The sequence below is a fragment of the Cryptomeria japonica genome, chromosome 6, assembly GCF_030272615.1.
Source record: "Cryptomeria japonica chromosome 6, Sugi_1.0, whole genome shotgun sequence".
Classification (NCBI taxonomy): domain Eukaryota; kingdom Viridiplantae; phylum Streptophyta; class Pinopsida; order Cupressales; family Cupressaceae; genus Cryptomeria; species Cryptomeria japonica.
Window position 1 is genome coordinate 24,212,300 of NC_081410.1, and position 18,757 is coordinate 24,231,056.

The window sequence follows — 18,757 nt, forward strand, 5'->3', positions numbered from 1 at the left end:
TTGTCATGTCAGAATCACCTTAAAAAGTTTGGGGCACATTGAATACCTGATTACGAGAGAAAAATAGTACCTCCATCAAGAATTTACCTATGTAAAAGTTGTTAATATTTAGCTTGTAAATATAATTAATTCAATGAAGTGTCTTGGATCGAATTTTTTCGAGGTCCAATGGTACAATTTCTAAGAAATATAGATACGATTCGGATTGTCTTTGTTCTAATAAGTTGAAGTCCTTGTTTTCTGCTCTCAACATGTGAGAATGAAAATCTTAGGCCGTTTATGCCCAATGGAGTAATCAAGAAATATTGATATGATGCAGGTTCTTAGTGCAGCCCTGATTTTAAGCTCTGTTTGAAAAAATCATATTATAACATTTAAGATCGATAGTTATAAGGAATAAATTGAATAGTTTAAATCATATGCATTAAGCTTATATTTTTAAATTTAAAAGTGTTAAACATTCAGAATTAACTGACATTCTCTAGATTTAATATATTATTTAATGTGTAAAAAAATCGGTTTTATTATTTAAAACTGTCCTTAATTCTTCATCTTAATCATATTATGCTCAATGGAGTAATCAAGAAACATCGATAGGATTTCCTTGGTTCTTCGTCTTAATCCTGCTTTTTCTGTCACGTTTGTAAAAATCATACTGTAACTTTAAAGAACGAAAACTTTTAGGAGCAAATTATACTGGTCTTAAAAAGCTGTTTTATAGACGAAAGTTCTGTGTTTGTAGAGCACTCTGTGATACTGATTTTACTGGTCTTGAAGCTGTTTTAGATGTGAGTTTAATGCAAGTTATCTATTTTGAATAATGTATAAAAAAAAAAAAGTCAAATAGATGATTGTATAGTTTCACCTACTTAAATAGAGGTCTATGAAAATTGCAATGAATCTTGTAGAAAATCATGCGTTTCCATTTATATGGAAGCGCCTCAAGTGTTCACGTAATTGAAGGAAGATGAAACCGCGAATTATGACTTCAACATGACACGTACGTAAATTTTGGAAGAGACTCATAAATGGAAGTGGAACGAAAGAAATAATACAACATTTAAGATTTTATTTTATGAATTAGTATGTATTTAATTGATATTTACTTAAGGTATATTCATAAGTTTAATTTCTCTATGTTTGTAGTGAAAGATATTTGGAAAGATCATGATTATGGAAAATTTAAGATTGATTAATAAAAGTGGTATAGACTCGTACTATTACATAACAGCATAGCGACACCAAAAGCACATGAGGGATGTGCAACCAGCGAAAAAATCCCCCAGTAAAACACAACAAAAACCCAGCAAGGCGACCCAAGAGCGAGCAACTAAACTAAGAAAATCAGCAAAATAGAGAATAACTAAAACCCAAAAAACATAAAACAACCACTCAGTACAGAGACAAAGAGATTGTCAACTACATGGGTGTACCTTTTTCCTGTCAATCCTGGCACAAACTCAGCACTTTATCAAAAAAGGACACTTTTTTTCTCGACCGAATCTGAGAGCTAGAGGAGAACAACACATAATCAAGGGTGGCTTTAAGAAGAGACATAGTGGCACCCGGACGCATAGCTGGGGACTCCATGCATTTTCTTTTCTTTGCCCTTTTCCTTTCCATCTCAGGTTGGATAGCCAGTAGGGAAGCACTATGCATATTAGCCACATTCCTGCAAGCAAAGTTAACCTCCTTAATTTTTATGGCCTCCTAGGATTTCTTGACATCTTCCAACTCAATTTTGGTCCCAGCCATCTTGATCTTGGAGTCCATATTATCAATCTTCCCACCCACCTTATTCTACTGCTCCATGATGCCAACAATGTCATTGGCAGTTTTCCACACTCTGTCCTCATCCAAATCATTCACCCAAGTGTTATCCCTAGCTTCTGCCTTAGCTATTGCTTCCAACCGATTATCTTTTTGATGGCCACATTTGTCTGTGCAAAGAGCCACTTTAATATGTCATCTTGTCTTTGCACATCCTCATACTTGTCCTTCTCAATTTTAGTAAGAACTGAAATATAGCTCAAGGACTTAGTATTAGCAGAGGGGAGAGGGTTTATGGGGGATGGGCTACAATTAGCACCAGTATTAGTAGGGGACTAATCCAACCCCATGGTTTATGAAGATTCCAAAGCATCTGAGTAAGGAGAATTGGAGCCCGAATCCTCAATAATCTCCACATTCTTTTTCATCCTAAGCCGGGTATCCACATCTTGGTCCCTTTTGGTGGTGGCAAAAATTTGGCTAGATTTGCACAGGGTTTTTTCTAGTGGGTATTTTCGAATCTGAATACAACACTTCACTAGAATTGGAAGGAGTAACGATAAGATCAACATATAAATTGGGGTCATAAGTAGACCCAATCACAATAGAGGGGATCTCATGATAGGGTGATAAAGCTAGGTGGAGACAATACAATCTACGAATGAGGCCCTACTTTAGAGGGGGTTTACCATTAACAATATCTTTAGAGATAGACTGAGATAAAGAAGACAAGACCTAGTAGGCAAAATTCATTCTTACCCCGTGGCGAAGATGATTCAACATGGGAAAAATCTGCAAATGGAACTTCCTTTTCCTTCTATCTAGGGTGAAGTACTTCATGAACAAAAGGACCACCTCCTTCCAGATACCAAGAAGTTCTTCCTTGTTATAGCCACTTTGAAGCCTAGAAACCCCTTCTCCAGGTTCAAAGAAACGATCAAAATCCTCCTTATAATTTCCTTTTGGATTTTTGGGAAAGTGTCACCATCGAGGGCCAACCCAATTGCATTCGCAATGGTCTTCATACAAACCACAAAGGCAACACTCTCAATCTTAACAACACCATTATCCCAAGCCTAAACAAACACAATAGAGAGATTAATTTCCTTATATCCAGGGTGAAGTACTTCATGAACAAAAGGGCCACCTCCTTCCAGATACCAAGAAGTTCTTCCTTATTATAGCCACTTTGAAGCCTGGAAACCCCTTCCCCTGGTTCAAAGAAACGATCAAAATCCTCCTTATAATTTTCTTTGGGATTTTTTGGAAAGTGTCACCATCGAGGGCCATCCCAGTCACATTCGCAATGGTCTCTGTACAAACCACAAAGGCAACACTCTCAATCTTAACAACACCATTATCCCAAGCCTAAACAAACACAATAGAGAGCTTAGGATTATGGTCGGTCATCCCCTCCATATAAGTATCCAAATTGCCTTGAATCACCTTACTCCAAAGATCCCAATTGTTTTTGAATTTTGAGAATTCTTTAGGTTCAATTTTATTCAAATCCCCACCCATATCCACAGAAGCTCAAGCTAGGTTGAGAAAGTGACAGGTCTAAGGGATAGAGTTGTAGGTAGTACTTTAAACAAAATTTAAATCTCATTGCATAATCCAACAAGGAAAGGAAAAGGTGAGAATGGAAAGTAAAAATCATTAATAGAAAATTCATTCACAATCATGGCACAAGCCACAATCAGAATTTCATGCAAGTGAGTCCTGATTTCAAAATCATTAACAAACGTGCCAAAGCCCTCTAACTTGTTTTCCACACAATTTTCCTCCCACTGCATGTGGCAGAAGCTACCATCACTTAGAGTAGGAAGGAGAGAATGACACTTGGCAATGAGAGAGGTAGACTTCCAATCTAGTTTAGCCACCCCTTTAAGCATCATGATTGTATTGTGAGAATATCCTTCAACAATTATCCGTCTAAGACCCTTATCCCTTGTGGCAATTGACCTGTAATAGATTACAACTACTTCAGCCATGCTTGAGATTTGGGTAGAAAATTTTTCCATATAGGAAAGGATGAGGCCACCATACGAGTCTTTGATCACTCCACCCCCTCCCACCTAACTCAGTTTTCCATGAGAAGACCCTTCAAAATTCAACTTTAGCCAATTGGTGAATATGTTTATATTGTAAAAAATACAAGATGTCCCTGTTATAAATTTAATGTATTTAGAAATTTGATAAATTAAAACCTTAAAAGAGTTGTGTTATAAAATGTATATGCTATAATGTACTTTTTTTATATTGACAAAAATCCAAACAAACATTATAGGCAATAGCTAGCTTATTTCATCTTATTTATGTCATTGAGAGAAAAAAATGAACATACAAAAGAATGACCTCAATTTGTGTTGAATCAAAGCCATCTCGCCCTCCTTGATAATGTAACTTCAACATGGAAGAGGTAATATATTATCAACTTGGTAATTATAATTATAATTAAATGTGTTTTCTTAATTTGATTTTAATCTATCAAATTTTCTTCTCATCCAAACCAAACCATCTTCCACCTCAAAATAATTCACGTAATAAAATACATGAAAAAAAAGAAGTAAAAGAACTTGACATATAAAAGCCCTCTCAAACTCTTATAATTTCTAGTAATCCTCCTAAAACATAACAAAAAAATATTAGGGTAGATTTAAAAAACAAAACAAAGTTTAAAGTGCTTATTGAAATATTAGGAAATACTAATGTAATAAACATACAATGCCAGGATACTGTGATATCATTGGAATATTGACAATCTCACATAGATTATGTCACAAGATAAATAAGCACGTGGACAAGCCATAGACAAAGTTATAATCAATTTAACACCATTAAAAAAAATTATAATAGAGTGAAGGACAACAATTTTTTAAGAGACAAAAAATTGTTCATATTATTCATTGGACCAATAACTAGTGTGCCATTTAAACAAGCTACAATACATTCCCAATCTATTAATACAACAAATTTCAAATAAAGAATAAATTTTATGATAGATAATGTCCATGGTTTTTACCAACTACCATGTGACTATAAAGTGTCTAAATGTTTCTTAAGAAAATTCTATTATAATTTTAGACTCAATGAGATCCTAAACTATTTGATATTCATAACTTTTGAGGTAGAAACAAAGTTTATAAGTAGGACATGAAGGAGGCATCTCACATCATAGGACTAATTGATGAAATCCATTGGTTGCCCACCCATTAAATATGTAAAAATACCATTAGTTTTGAAGGAGATAGAAAATGATTTAGATGTTGTAATCTATTATGCACTTGCAAGCTCCTTAGTTAGGCATATTATACATTTATCATAGGTTGGTGATAATCATGAGAGTTTAAGGTATAACCTATCACTACCCATATATGAGCCAAATAAATTTTTGGTGAGCCATAATAAATGCAACTTTTATACTAATGAGTTTACTACTAAGGATGAGGAGTATACTTCATAGAATAGGCAATATACTTTTCACACTTAATAGTATGTCATAGAACATTAGCCACACATAATTTTGTGTTAGTGAGTATGTTGATGATAGCCACCTCATTGGAGATAACATTTAGTATTTGTTCAAACATTAATTTTAGATAAAGATATATAGTTTAGTATACTTCTTAGTGAATTTAAGGATTCAATTAGTTAGAATCTATTATGAATGGAAATAAACCCCAAAAATGAGTATTCTATTATAAAATTTCAAGGTCAAGAAATCCTTGTTTGATATAGGAGAATCCTAGCATATGAGGAACTGATATCTACAAAAATGAGTTCGTCTATATGTTCTAATAGTTTAAGTTGGATTGTGTGGTTTCAATTTTGTGGTTACATTTTGGTATTACATAATTGATTGACATTATTGTCAATTTCTTTAACAAAATGTCTCATCTCTTTTGGTGAATCAATGTTGGTTTGCACCTCTTCCTTGGCCTACTTTGTCATCAAAATCATCTCTTGTTTTTCTTATTCTTTGATTTGCCATCATTTTTGCAAGATCTGCTACTTGCCTTTAGAGATTTTGCATATCTCTATGCATCTATGCAAGTCCTCCTCTTCCTCTTCCTCTCCCAGCCATATTCTTGCTCTGATACTAGATGATGTAGCTAATTCAAAACATAAATGGCACCATTAATGAAAACACAAAGAAACACTTGAATGGATCATTTTTGTTTACTATTATTCTCCTACAATCTCTCTATACAACCTAAATATATTACAATATCTTGTAATCCGAAATTACCCATTTTGGCATTCTTTGACTACTTTCAAAAATTGTCATTTTCTTCTTTTGGTAATTTCCCAAACTTATCCAAAAAATCCAGAAAACTTCTAAGTACCTAAAAATCATGACTTTGACACAAATTGACAACTTTCTAAACTGACTAAAAAATAAACTTTCTAAAATCTATGAAAATATAGAAAGTGAAGTCCCTGCATCAGCCTCACTGGTCAATGTGACCCTAAATTTTGGCGCTCCAGTCTTTGTAAAGGACTCTAACAAATAGATTTCATTTTCAAATAAAGTAATAGGTCTATGTAAAGATTGGAAATAGGGTAATGCCTCCATCCAGTAAACTATCCTTTCGTGTCTTTGGTGGGTGGCCATTTGTTTCTTTCTTTTCGGGTTTGTGTCTTATCTCTGTCTAATTGTTTGGTGATTTATAGCGTGTATTGGTAGTTTGTTTTTTGGCTGGGTGTGCATTCCTCATGTACCCTAGGTGTTATTGTTTAGTAGATTTGTAAAGGTTTAGGCTTATCCCATTTTATAAATTGCACATTTTGATTAATATAAAGTGATTCAATAATGCTCAATAAATGGTGTGTTTGATGCATTTCAATGAATGTGATATGATTTCTTTTTTAATCATATGATATACTATTTTATAAAAAATGCAACAAATAATATATGTTAAATTATCATTCTACATGGTTCACCTTCATATACTACTAGTATGGATGTCTTAAATGCATCTATTTAAAAAAAAAATGATAATATCTCAAAATACATATCTTTTAAAATAACAAATTATAAAATACCCCACAATTGATATTATTTAACATATTTTAAATATCTATACTAATTATTCTCAATCTTTCAATTTGTCTCTTTCCCATTTCTACCACTAAAATTATTTAAGTATTTCATTAGTGATCTTGCAATCTATTAAATGAATATCACATAAACGTGAATTATTGTATAGTAGTAGAAGAAAACCAGGCAACCACCTAACCACACACACTAAGCAACACATTAAGTCTAGAGGATGTCAGACAACTCTGAGTGTTTAATGCTTTTAAGCCTAAAAATCAAAACTCAATGTGTGTGATTTAAGCCATTCACCTGAAACACCTCTACAAAATTCTTGTTGTAACTCAAAAAAAGTGTTAAAGAAATACGAAAATGTAGCTTTCAATGTATGTTTTTGTGTAACTTTGCCTTCTTTACAATTCATGGTCTTTCACTATGATATATTTTTTCAACCAACGCCATTCACAAAGTCACCACATTAACAATTTGCTTAAAGCGACCAACACCAGCAAATTAAGGATCTGCAAACCAAATTCCAAAACTAGCTAAATCTGTCATCGCAAACTATCTCAACAAACTTCTCAATCCAACTCTACATGACAGAAACCTAAACCACCAATAATGCAAGAAGAAAATGCTTATAAATCATTGATGTTAATGCCATGGCACCCAATAAAATCACAAGAAATTAACAGAAAGGATTTCGTAAGTTGTATGAGAAAAGTGCGAAATCCTCGGGACATATTTTTACAATTATGCACTCATTAATTAAATACAACATAAACATGCAATCAACTATGCATCTATGCTATTAATCCATCACTAGTATAAATTCAATACAGACGGTGATCATAGGACAACAGTGTCAGATGATCGGTCAAACTTATCTGTCCAATTGTAATAATAGTCATTGATAGTAGACAGCTCACTAACTATGTCCAAACCCTAACCCTATGTTTTTTAGAAAGACATATCAAACCCATGCAAACATGGTTTAAAATCCAAACAGATCTATGTGAACTAGTCACTTGCATGTGCTGGTAAAGCTGTGCCAATTTTTTTATGTGGTTTGTTCAGCAATGATTATTTTTCATATAAAACAGTATTCGATAAAAAATGTAAATTTCAATAATGCAATTGTTTTTTAGTTGCTTTTTACAGTATTGAGAAGGCAGATTAAGAGGATTGAACCAATGGAAATCGCATAAAAATCTGTTGTGATTTGCAGATTTTGTGTTTTTGATCAGGTGCTATTTTGTATGGAGAATAGACGGCTCTAGTTTGTTTTATGGGAGGTGCCAATATGACTTGAAAAGTTTATTCCATATCAATACACAACTAATTTTTAGTAGTGTTGATTGAATAACATAAATGCTTAATTACTAGCATTTGCATTCATAGGAGGTTTAATACATATGTTAATAGTAAATTAAAGATAAAATTTAAATGTATTTTAATATTAAATAATTATATAATTAAATGTAAAAAATAGCTTAACTCTAATAGAACTTATAAGATACTCTCCAGGACCAATATAGAGAAAACTGCCATCTAGCTTGGATATCTACAAATGCTATATTGAATCTAGGAATAGTGCTCAATCTAGAATAATAAGTAAACTTGGAATTAGCGCTAAAGCTGATTTGATTATTGTCTACAAGGAGAAAAAATGACTTAAATCCATTTTTCTATTCTATTTCTCCAATTGTATATCTCAATACTACAAATAAATGTTTATTCACATTTTGTATTTGTAATGTAGGAGACTCCCCTGACAAACCCAAAACACATGCTCTTTTACACTATATGAGGGTTACTCCACCTAAGATTCATGCATAGCATAACAACTAATATTACATAGAAATTGCGAGAAAATAAATAATTGATTTCCTATTACTTAATATAAAGAAGCTCAAATATTCAGAATTTACAATGCTCTAGCCTCATGTGCTTGACCAATCCTACAAGAAAAAGTAGAACTCAACTCCCAAACGAAGGAGAATTCTCCACAACATCAAATTATTACTCCACTTCGAATGATCCAAACCACTCTAGATGATCCACTTAACCTTGGATCAACTCCCAATGATACACTCAGTGTTGGATAATTGAACAACTAGCCCAAGTCTCCCTTTTTTTGTAGAAATCTTGTGCCTCTTGGAAATCCCACTTCTCCTCTTGATGAACAATACATGGCTATCAAGAAAAGAAGCACATAGCCAACAGATTATTTTTCAACTTCTCCAAGAGGGCTCCTAAAAGGTGTCTTTTCAATTTTCCAAAGTGGATGCCTAAAAAGGAGTCTTTTCCCAATTTTTGTGTAACCATTCAATAAATATGAGTCCATGAGTTTTCATCTTCCTTGTTCTCATGCCAAAAAGGGTTGTTAAATTATGATTTTAACATTATAAATGATAGAAAAATGTGCAATTTCTTGAAAATTGGAATTTTCATTGAACATAGGCCACAAATATTAAATAATTTTCACCTCCTTATGTCCCCTTGGGCACTTTACTAGCCACATGGAGACCTATATATGATTGGATTTAATTTTAACCACTTGACCATAATAGAAAATAAAAATAGCAATATTTTTGGGAGATTTCCTTACATCCATGGATGCTCTTGTATCAATTTATTATTCAAAATAATATGGAATGTTAGGATATCCCTAGCAAGGAAATATTTTTAGGGTGATCCTACTACCAATTAATATCTTGGTGATTATTTATATTCTAAGTTAATCTCAACTTTTTTGACATTACCATGGTTGAAATAAAGACATCATCGACTACAAATACAAACACACATATTTGTCTTAAAATTATTCAAGTTTTTATCGTATTTTATAACAAAAATGTACAAATAAGGGCCATATGGCCTAAAAAATTTAAGTTTGAGAAGTGAAATGTTTAAAAAGGTGAATGACATTGGATCCTAAAATTCATTTTTTAATAGAAAGGGAATTTTGAGTTGGTATCCCCACATCCCTAATTTAAAAAATATAGTAAAACAAACTCTATTTCATATAACTAGAATACAACCATAGAATTTCTTGCAATAAATCAAAACACAACTCAATATAAAAATTTTACTACATAATCAATAAATAAAGGTGGAAGGTCCATGTGCATGCCATGATCTTCATGTCTAAGACCAAAAATTTGCCTTCAAGAAATGTGTTCACACATAATACAATGATTGTAGGTAACATGAAACTGTCTAGTGTAAAAGCTTAAGAAACTTTCTAGTGAATGCAACGAACAGGTGTAAAGTTGATCTCACTGAAAACGGATTGTGAACTGCTTAACAAAATGATTCAATGGGATGTCATCTCATAGAATGCCTTACCAACACCATCTCATGGACGGCAAAGATTTCAAAATAGGAATGAAATGGATTTGTTGAAAGCTTTAGAAACTTTCAAATAGAAGCATGTCAAAGTCACAAATGCCTCAAATAGATTCCATCTCAAGGAACGAAATGAAATGATTGTAGAATGTGCATAAGATGCACTCAAGATCTTTGATTTAATGAAGCACTTTGAGATAGGTTGGAAATGTCTATTCATGTAATTTGATTAGTAGAGTCTTTTAGATATGATATAAGGAAAATCTTTCGTAGATATACGTGCAATGGACCGAAACATTGGCAAGGTATATGAATAGTCTGCCAAAGAGATGTCATCTCATGAAATAAATAATCACTTCAGACTCACGTACAAAATGAATTTGTAGAAGGTGCTTGAGAATCTTTTAAGTGAATGTGATCCATTGGTGTAAGACCAAAACTCTACATCTACATCCTTATCAATACTTTCCTTTTAGCACATTTTAATCATGCTCGCAACTGATGTGATCCTCATCAATAATAAATTTTACAATAATTTTACTAGATTATGGTTTAAAGTTTGATAGATCAGAAGTGAAGTATTTTGAGGTCTAGATTGATTCATCTTCCCTTTTAGTCACCATGTGTGTTCAACACACTATTCTAGAGTTTTGGAGATGTTTTTAGTGGTCCAGAATGGTCAAAATTGGGAGTTATGTTGATTCGAGTTTAGGCATTCAATGACAAAGTGACAGTGTATAAGAATGTGTTGCATTCTTCTGCCTACTAGTAATTGGTGATGCATTTCCTTAATTTGTGTTTTTAGATATTAGGTGATGTTATATCAAGCATCCATGAGTGTCTTTGGATGTTTTCTTTGTAATTGGAGCTATTTGAGTTGGTGTGCCTTAAACGTTTTATCATTTGGAGCCAACCTATAGTATTTTGGTCCATGCGGTAGCGTGCTAAATTATAGGAGCTATTTTGGAATGGTCAAGAAGGTGTGTCAACATGATGTAATTCCTTACATATTTCACTTTGCCTTCTACATTACATTGAAGATTTTATTGGGTTGACTATTTTGATTCTACATGTTACATCCAATTAGGATGACCTAATTGATGTTGGTTTAGTTCTGAATGGTATAATAGGAATGAAATCATTTTATAGATGTATGTATGAGTTGTGTGTATTGTGTGAATCATTTTGTGTAGTTGAGTAAATGTACACAAATGTAGTAGAATAGTAATAAAGGTAGTTTCAGATGTGTTTTAACAGAGAAGTCTAATCAATATATCAGTGGATAGGGTTGCCTACAGCTCAATCATATTGATATATACTATCTTTTCCCTAAAGATGTATACTATCTACTCTAATTAATTGTTAGAGTAGAGACATATCTTCCATTTGATGGTGGTCTGCAGCTTTGAAGTGTTATAGTTTCCAAATTGTGTCATTTTTGTTGCAGGTGGGTCCTAAGGACCTAAAAACCAGGGTTTTGAAGACTTTATGGCCCATTCCTAGCATTCCATGGTGGAACTCCATATTGAAGCCTTGTGGAATTTTAGGAGTACTTTTGAATTATGTTTTCATTTTGGTTTTAAGACAAGGGAGGATAAACTCTAGATTTTCCACCATACCCTAGGCTTGGCACGTTGAGTTGGCAAGGATTGGGGATTATGGACAACAAGCCCTAGATGGGTAAATCCGATGGATGGAATTGATGCAAGGTTGGATTGGAAATCCTCATGTATGTACAAACCTAAAAAAACCATCAAAATCCTTGAGCAATCACACTGGTGAAGACATTCAAGAAAATCCCTATTTTGTAGGCTTAAAAGGAGGAGTTAGGCCTAAAAAGGGTTAGGAGGGTTAGAGAAAAAACCCATATCCAATTTTGAGATATTGTATGTATCTCCCAAAAGGGTATCTAAAAATCCAATTATTTCTTAGGGGTGTTCAGAAATTATGACAAATAATTGCAAAATACCTCACAGGTACGACTAATTGAACTAGGTCTCCTAATAGGCCTAAAAGAGCAGATCGGCCCTAAAGCTTGTAATCAGTAAACACCAAAGTCCTAAATAAAGTGATAGGGTTGGAAAACTAAAGAAAAAAATCCCTAAGTGTGTTGTTCATATGTGAATGGAGATCCTATGGTAGAGGGGGTTGGCTCTTGGTTAAGGTGTTGAGTAGGGAGGACTCTAGTAAGGAGTGTGGGACACTCACAAAACAAGAAGTGGTCACTTTAGTCTAAGGAACATAGGAAGGTCAGTAAGGGTGGGCCCTACAAACTTTGGAAGGTTGAAAAGTGTGGAACCATTGGATGGTTCAAGGGACAGCCTAAGGAGACATCGAAAGTAAGCAAACCTAGTAGGAGAGCCTAACCACTGTACATCAAATTGGTATCAGAGCCACTTGATTGAACAAAGTGGTGTATGTAAGACCAAGAGGTAGAGTCAAAAGCTAGTAGCATACCACCTAAGGAAATGAGTCAAGAGGCCATTAGGAAGTTGGTCCAAGACATGCTTAGTGAAGCCCGAGAGAAAGACACCAAGAAAGGTAAGGGAAAGATCACATAGTGGGGTGATGAAACTAATGATGAATATTGATAGGAGTGGTGACAGAAAAGAAGGAGTTGGAGAAAGATCAGAAAATCTTCTTGGATGCCCTTAAATCACTCAACAAGGATAGCCTAGATGGTTTATTAGTCTATAGTGGAAGCCTAAATGGAGAAGAGCTATTGGATTGGATAGAAGCCTTGAACAATCATTTTGAATACAAGGAGATTGTAGAAGAAAAGAGGGTCAATATGGCTAAGACAAAGTTGAAAGGATCAGCTCCAGTGTGGTGGAACATGATGCAAGAATAAAGGGAACAAACCAAGAGAAAGAAGATCAACTCCTAGGAGAGAATGAAGATCAAAATCAAAACTCAATTCCTACCTCTAGATTATGAGGTGCAGATACACAAGAAGTTGATAAACTTAAAGAAAAGAGAAATGTATGTGAGTGCCTACATAGAGGAGTTCAATAAACTAACTCTAAGAGAAAGGAAGCAAGAGGAAGAAGTGGATAAGGTAGCAAGATACCTAAATGGCCTAAGACAAAAAATTCAAGATGAAATCTACATGTTGGCACCTGAGACCATCCATAAGTGTTTTCAGTTGTTTTTGAGAGTAGAGGACAAGATCAAGAGGAAAAGTGATTTCAATCAAAGAGGCAGAGGTGGTAAAGGATTTAGAGGAAGAGGCACCTTTGGAAGGGGTCATAACTCTAGCAAGAATGAGGAAGGAAATCAATTTGAAAATAGTGGGGATAACTTCAGCAAGAGTGTTCAGTTTAGAGGCAACTCTAGAGGAAGAAACAATTTTAGAGGCAGGTTTGGCACTCAAGGAAGAGGACCCATAGTCTTCACCGGTAAATGCTTTCATTATCATCAAGTGGACCACACAATGAACCAGTGTCTTGAAAAGACTTCAAGTTCTTATGTGGGTGAAAGGAGAACTCAATTGTGTAGGAGGAAGACAATCAAAGTGTTACCTCGCCAATTAGCAAAGATGGACTAGTCCTAGATGGAGAGAATCTAACGCTAAGAAGAACCTTGTTGAAGGTACCGTAAGCCAAAGAACCTACTCAAAGAAAGACCTTTTCTAAAACCACTTGCAGATCCTATGGTAAGATTTGTAAGGTCATAGTGGATTCAGGGTCTACTGACAACATTGCAGTAGTTGAGATGGTAGACAAACTTAAGTTGAAAAGGTTGCCACACACCAATCCCTATAACGTATCATGGCTGATTAAAGGACAACATGTGTTAGTTGATGAGCAAGCTTGGGTAGACATTGAAATAGGAGAGTATAAGGATAGAGTACTATGTGATATACTACCCATGGATACATGCCATTTGTTACTTGGATGCCCTTGTAAATATGATGTCAAAGCCATACATGATGGGGAGAAGAATTCTTATGTGATCACCAAGGACATTAGGAAGTTTCAAATGGATCCTTTGGTTGTTCAGGGAGAAGAAAGATATGTAGGATCAAGTGTTATGTTGCTTAGTGGGAAAGAGTTCCTAAAGGAGTTGAAGCATGAAGGGAACCAAGAATGTGCCATCATAGTGAAACTAAAAGTAGAGGCAAAGACTGGACCCAAACTAGTGGTACTTCAAGAAGTGAAGACCTTGTTGGACCGAAACAGTGACATTGTTGTAAATGAGATACTGGATGCTTTACCCCCATACAAAGATGTGAACCATCATATAGACCTCATACCTTATACCCAGAGCTAACTTACCAAACAAAGTTGCTTACAAAATGACACCTACTCAAAATGAGGAAATAGCAAAACAAGTGCAGGAGTTGCTAGATAAGGGGTTGATAAAAAAGAGTTTAAGCCCATGTGTAGTACCTGCTATTTTGGTACCTAAGAAAGATGGCAATTGGAGAATGTGCACTGATACAAGATCCATCAACAAGATTACAATCAGATACTGGTTTCTAATGCCAAGAATTGAGGACCTAATGGACTACCTAAGAGGAGCTTGTTACTTTTCAAATGTGGATTTGAAATCAGGTTATCATCAAATAAGGATCGGACTTGGAGATTAGTGGAAAACAACCTTTAAGACCAATGAGGGGCTCTATGAATGATTGGTGATTCCATTTTGGCTCACAAATGCACCTAGCACCTTCATGAGACTCATGAATGAAGTGCTAGAAGAGTTTATTGGTAAATTTGTGATTGTTTATCTTGATGTCATTCTAATTTTTAATAGGTTAAGCGAGGAGCATGTCAGACATTTGGACCAATTCTTGAGGAAACTACATCAAGAAAAGTTGATGATCAACTTAGACAAGTGTGAGTTCTTCAAAACTGAACTATTATATCTTAGTTTTGTAATTTCTCAAGGTTGTTTGAAAATGGATCCAGACAAGGTAGATGCAATAGTTAATTGGCCTACTCCTAATTCAATAGGAGATGTGAGAAGTTTTCATGGATTAGCTTCTTTCTATAGGAAGTTTATTAGAGGGTTTAGCCATGTATGTGCACCTATATTGAACACCATCAAAGGTGGAATGAAATGTCAATTTATATGGACTAGTGAAACACACAAGGGGTTTGAGTTGTTGAAAAAAAAATAGTAGAACTACCTTATCTTAGGATTCGTGATTTCAATCATCTATTTACTGTGGAGTGTGATGCTAGAAAGTTGGCAATAGGAGTAGTTTTGGGTCAAGAAGGTCATCCGATAGCATTTTTCTCTGAGAAGATCAATGAGGAAAAGAAAAAGTATTCTACCTATGACCTACAGTTGTATGCCATGGTACAAGCACTTAATAAATGGCAGCATTATCTGCTCCCTAAGGAATTCATAATCTATACTGACAACCATGCACTTAGTTTCTTGAATGGATAGGAGAAGTTGCACAAAAGACATCTCAAATGGGTTGAGCACTTGTAGGCCTATATCTTTTCTATTAAACACAAAAAAGGAGTCACCAATAAGGTAGTAGATGCCTTGAGTAGAAGATTTCTTACCATCCAAGAAGTACAGCTCTAAAGTGTGGGGTTAAGTGACCTCCAAGACCTATACCAAGGTGACAAGGATTTTGGTGAAGCATATGATGTTTGCACCAAGTTTACTAATATTAGTCATGTTGCATATTTTGATTTTATGTTGTAGTAAGCCCTTTTTTTTAAAGGATACTTACGTTACATACCATAGTGCTCTATGAGAGATAACGTCATCAAGGAGAAGCATCAAGGCAGCTTAAGATGACATTTTGGTCTTGACAAGACCTTAGAGTAGGTTGGGTGGTTCTATCATTGGCCTAAACTTCATTCAAATGTTAGAAGGTTTGTGGAGCAATGCCCTATATGTCAGAGAGCTAAAGGAATCTCCAACAATGTAGGTTTATATCAGCCATTGGCCATACCAACCAGACCTTGGGAATTTTTGAGCATGGACTTTGTTCTTGGCTTGCCTAGGACTTTAAGAGGATATGACAGTGTTTTTGTCATAGTGGACAGATTCAACAAGATGACACACTTTGTGCCTTGCAAATGCACTAATGATGCCTCCTACATAGTAGGGTTATTCTTCAAAGAGGTTGTGAGGATTCATGGATTACCGCTTAGCATTGTGAGTGACTGAGACACTAAGTTTGTAAGTCACTTTTGGCAAACCTTGTGGAAGAAACTAGGCACAAAACTTTCCTTTACATCAGCATGCCATCCACAATCAGATGGTCAAACTGAAGTAGTTAATAGATCCTTAGGAAACTTGTTGAGATGTCTTGAGAGCACCAAATAGCATGCACAAGCTTGGGATCTAGTATTGGGTCAAGCAGAGTATGCCGACAATGACTTAGTTAATAGAAGCATAGGTCAGACACCCTTTTAGATAGTATATGGATGTCATCCTAGGGGTATCTTAGAGCTTAGAGATCTCAGTTCTATGGACCATAGAAGTGAACAAGGGGAAAACTTTGCAAAGAATGTAAAAGAGATACATGAGCAAGTCAAGAAGACATTGCAACAACACAATGAGAAGTACAAGGCCCTAGCAGATAAAAAGAGAAGAGAAGTACACTATAAGATTGGTGATCTAGTGTTCGCCTACTTGAGGAAGGATAGACTACCCAAGGGACAACCTAGTAAGCTATGCATGAAGAATATTGGACCTCTTATGGTAATCCATAAGTTTGGCAACAATGCCTATGAGTTAGAGTTACCTCCAAACTTGGGCATATCCCCAATCTTCAATGTATGTGATTTGTATCCATACAATGGGTCTCAAACAACTACAAATCAAGAAGAGACTACTGCTACAAAAAATGTAGACTGGTTAAAAGATTTACCTCCAAGCCAACCGGTCACATTGGAATGCATTTTGGATTCTAAGGTTGTGAAAAAGATTAGGAGAGGATTCTATAAAGAGTATTTGATCAAATGGATAGGGCTACCAGAGTCAAAGGCTACAAGGATGATAGAGAGAGATATATTACAACATGGTACCACTGTCCAAGCCCTATCCACTCAAGGGACTTGAGTTCTTCTTACCCCTAGAGCATGGTGTAGGGGCACAAAGCCAATTTTGTTGTGTTGATTCTAGGAGATTGGAATCATATTGTTTGGTTTGTAATAAGGTCAATAGGTCTTTGAATAAGTGCTCAAATGTTTGTAAGGACCCTAGGAGTTACTCATTGGCCAATTTTGGCACATGGGCTCTTAAGGGTACCAGATAGAGAACTTGGTAGAATAAATTGTTATTGAGTTGGAATAGGTGTTTTTTATGTTGTTTAGAGGTTTATAAGGTAATTTGGATCATTTGGAAGTCACCTAGGTTGGATTTGAGCAAAGTTGCTCACTTATGTAAAAAGTTGCAAAAGTTGCTCATAGCAACTTTACAACATTTTGTACTTTCACACACCAACAACTAGTTGGTTATATTTTTCAGTTGAAGGAATTTGTAACCAACCCAAGGCCGATATAAGGTTTGGGAAAACTAATGAGAATTGTGGGTTGAAGAATGGAAACAAGAAGAGACAGTTTAGCCTTTCAATTTTTCTATTTTCAGTGAGTCTAGTTGAGTTCAATTGGTTTTGTATGGTTTGTATGGACTTCCAAGCCCAGACCAAGGCATGACATGTTAGAGAAAATAATTGTCTTCCATTTGATGGTGGTATTAATCTTTGAAGTGTTATAGTTTGCAAATTGTGTCATTTTTGTTGTAGGCGGGTCTTAAGGACCTAAAAACAAGGGTTTTGAAGACTCTATGGCCCATTCCTAGCATTCCATGGTGGAAATCCATATTGAAGCCTTATGGAATTTTAGGAGGCCTTGTAAAGTATGTTTTGATTGTGGTTTTAAGATAAGGGAGGATAAAGTCCAGATTTGCCACCATACCCTAGGCTTGGCATGTTGAGTTGGCAAGCATTGGGGATTATGGACAACAGGCCCTAGATGGGTAAATCCAATGGTTGGAATTGACACAAGGTTGGATTGGACATCCTCATGGATATACAAACCTAAAACAGTCATCATAATCCTTGAGCAATCGGACTGGTGAAGACATTCAAGAAAATCCCTATTTTGTAGGCTTAAAAGGAGGAATTAGGCCTAAAAATGGTTAGGAGGGTTAGAGACCAAACCCATATCCAATTTTGAGATATTGTATTTAGCTTCCAAAAGGGTATCTGAAAAGACAAATATTTTTGAGGGGTGTTCAAAACTTCTGACAAATAATTGCAAAATACCTCGCAGGTAATGCTAATTGAACTAGGTCTCCTAGTAGGCCTAAAAGAGTAGTTCAGCTCTAAAGCTTGAAATAGGTAAAAACAAAAGTCATAAATGAAGGGATAGGGTTGGAAAACTAAGGAAAATCATCCCTAAGTGTGTTGGTCATATGTGAATGGAGATCCTATGGTAGAGGGGGTTGGCTCTTGGTTAAGGTGTTGAGTAGGGAGGACTCTAGTAAGGAGTGTGGGACACTCACAAAATAAGAAGTGGTCACATTAGGATAAGGACCTTAGGAAGGTCATTAAGGGTGGACCCTACAACCTTTGGAAGGTTGAAAAGTGTGGAACCATTTGATGGTTCAAGAGATAGC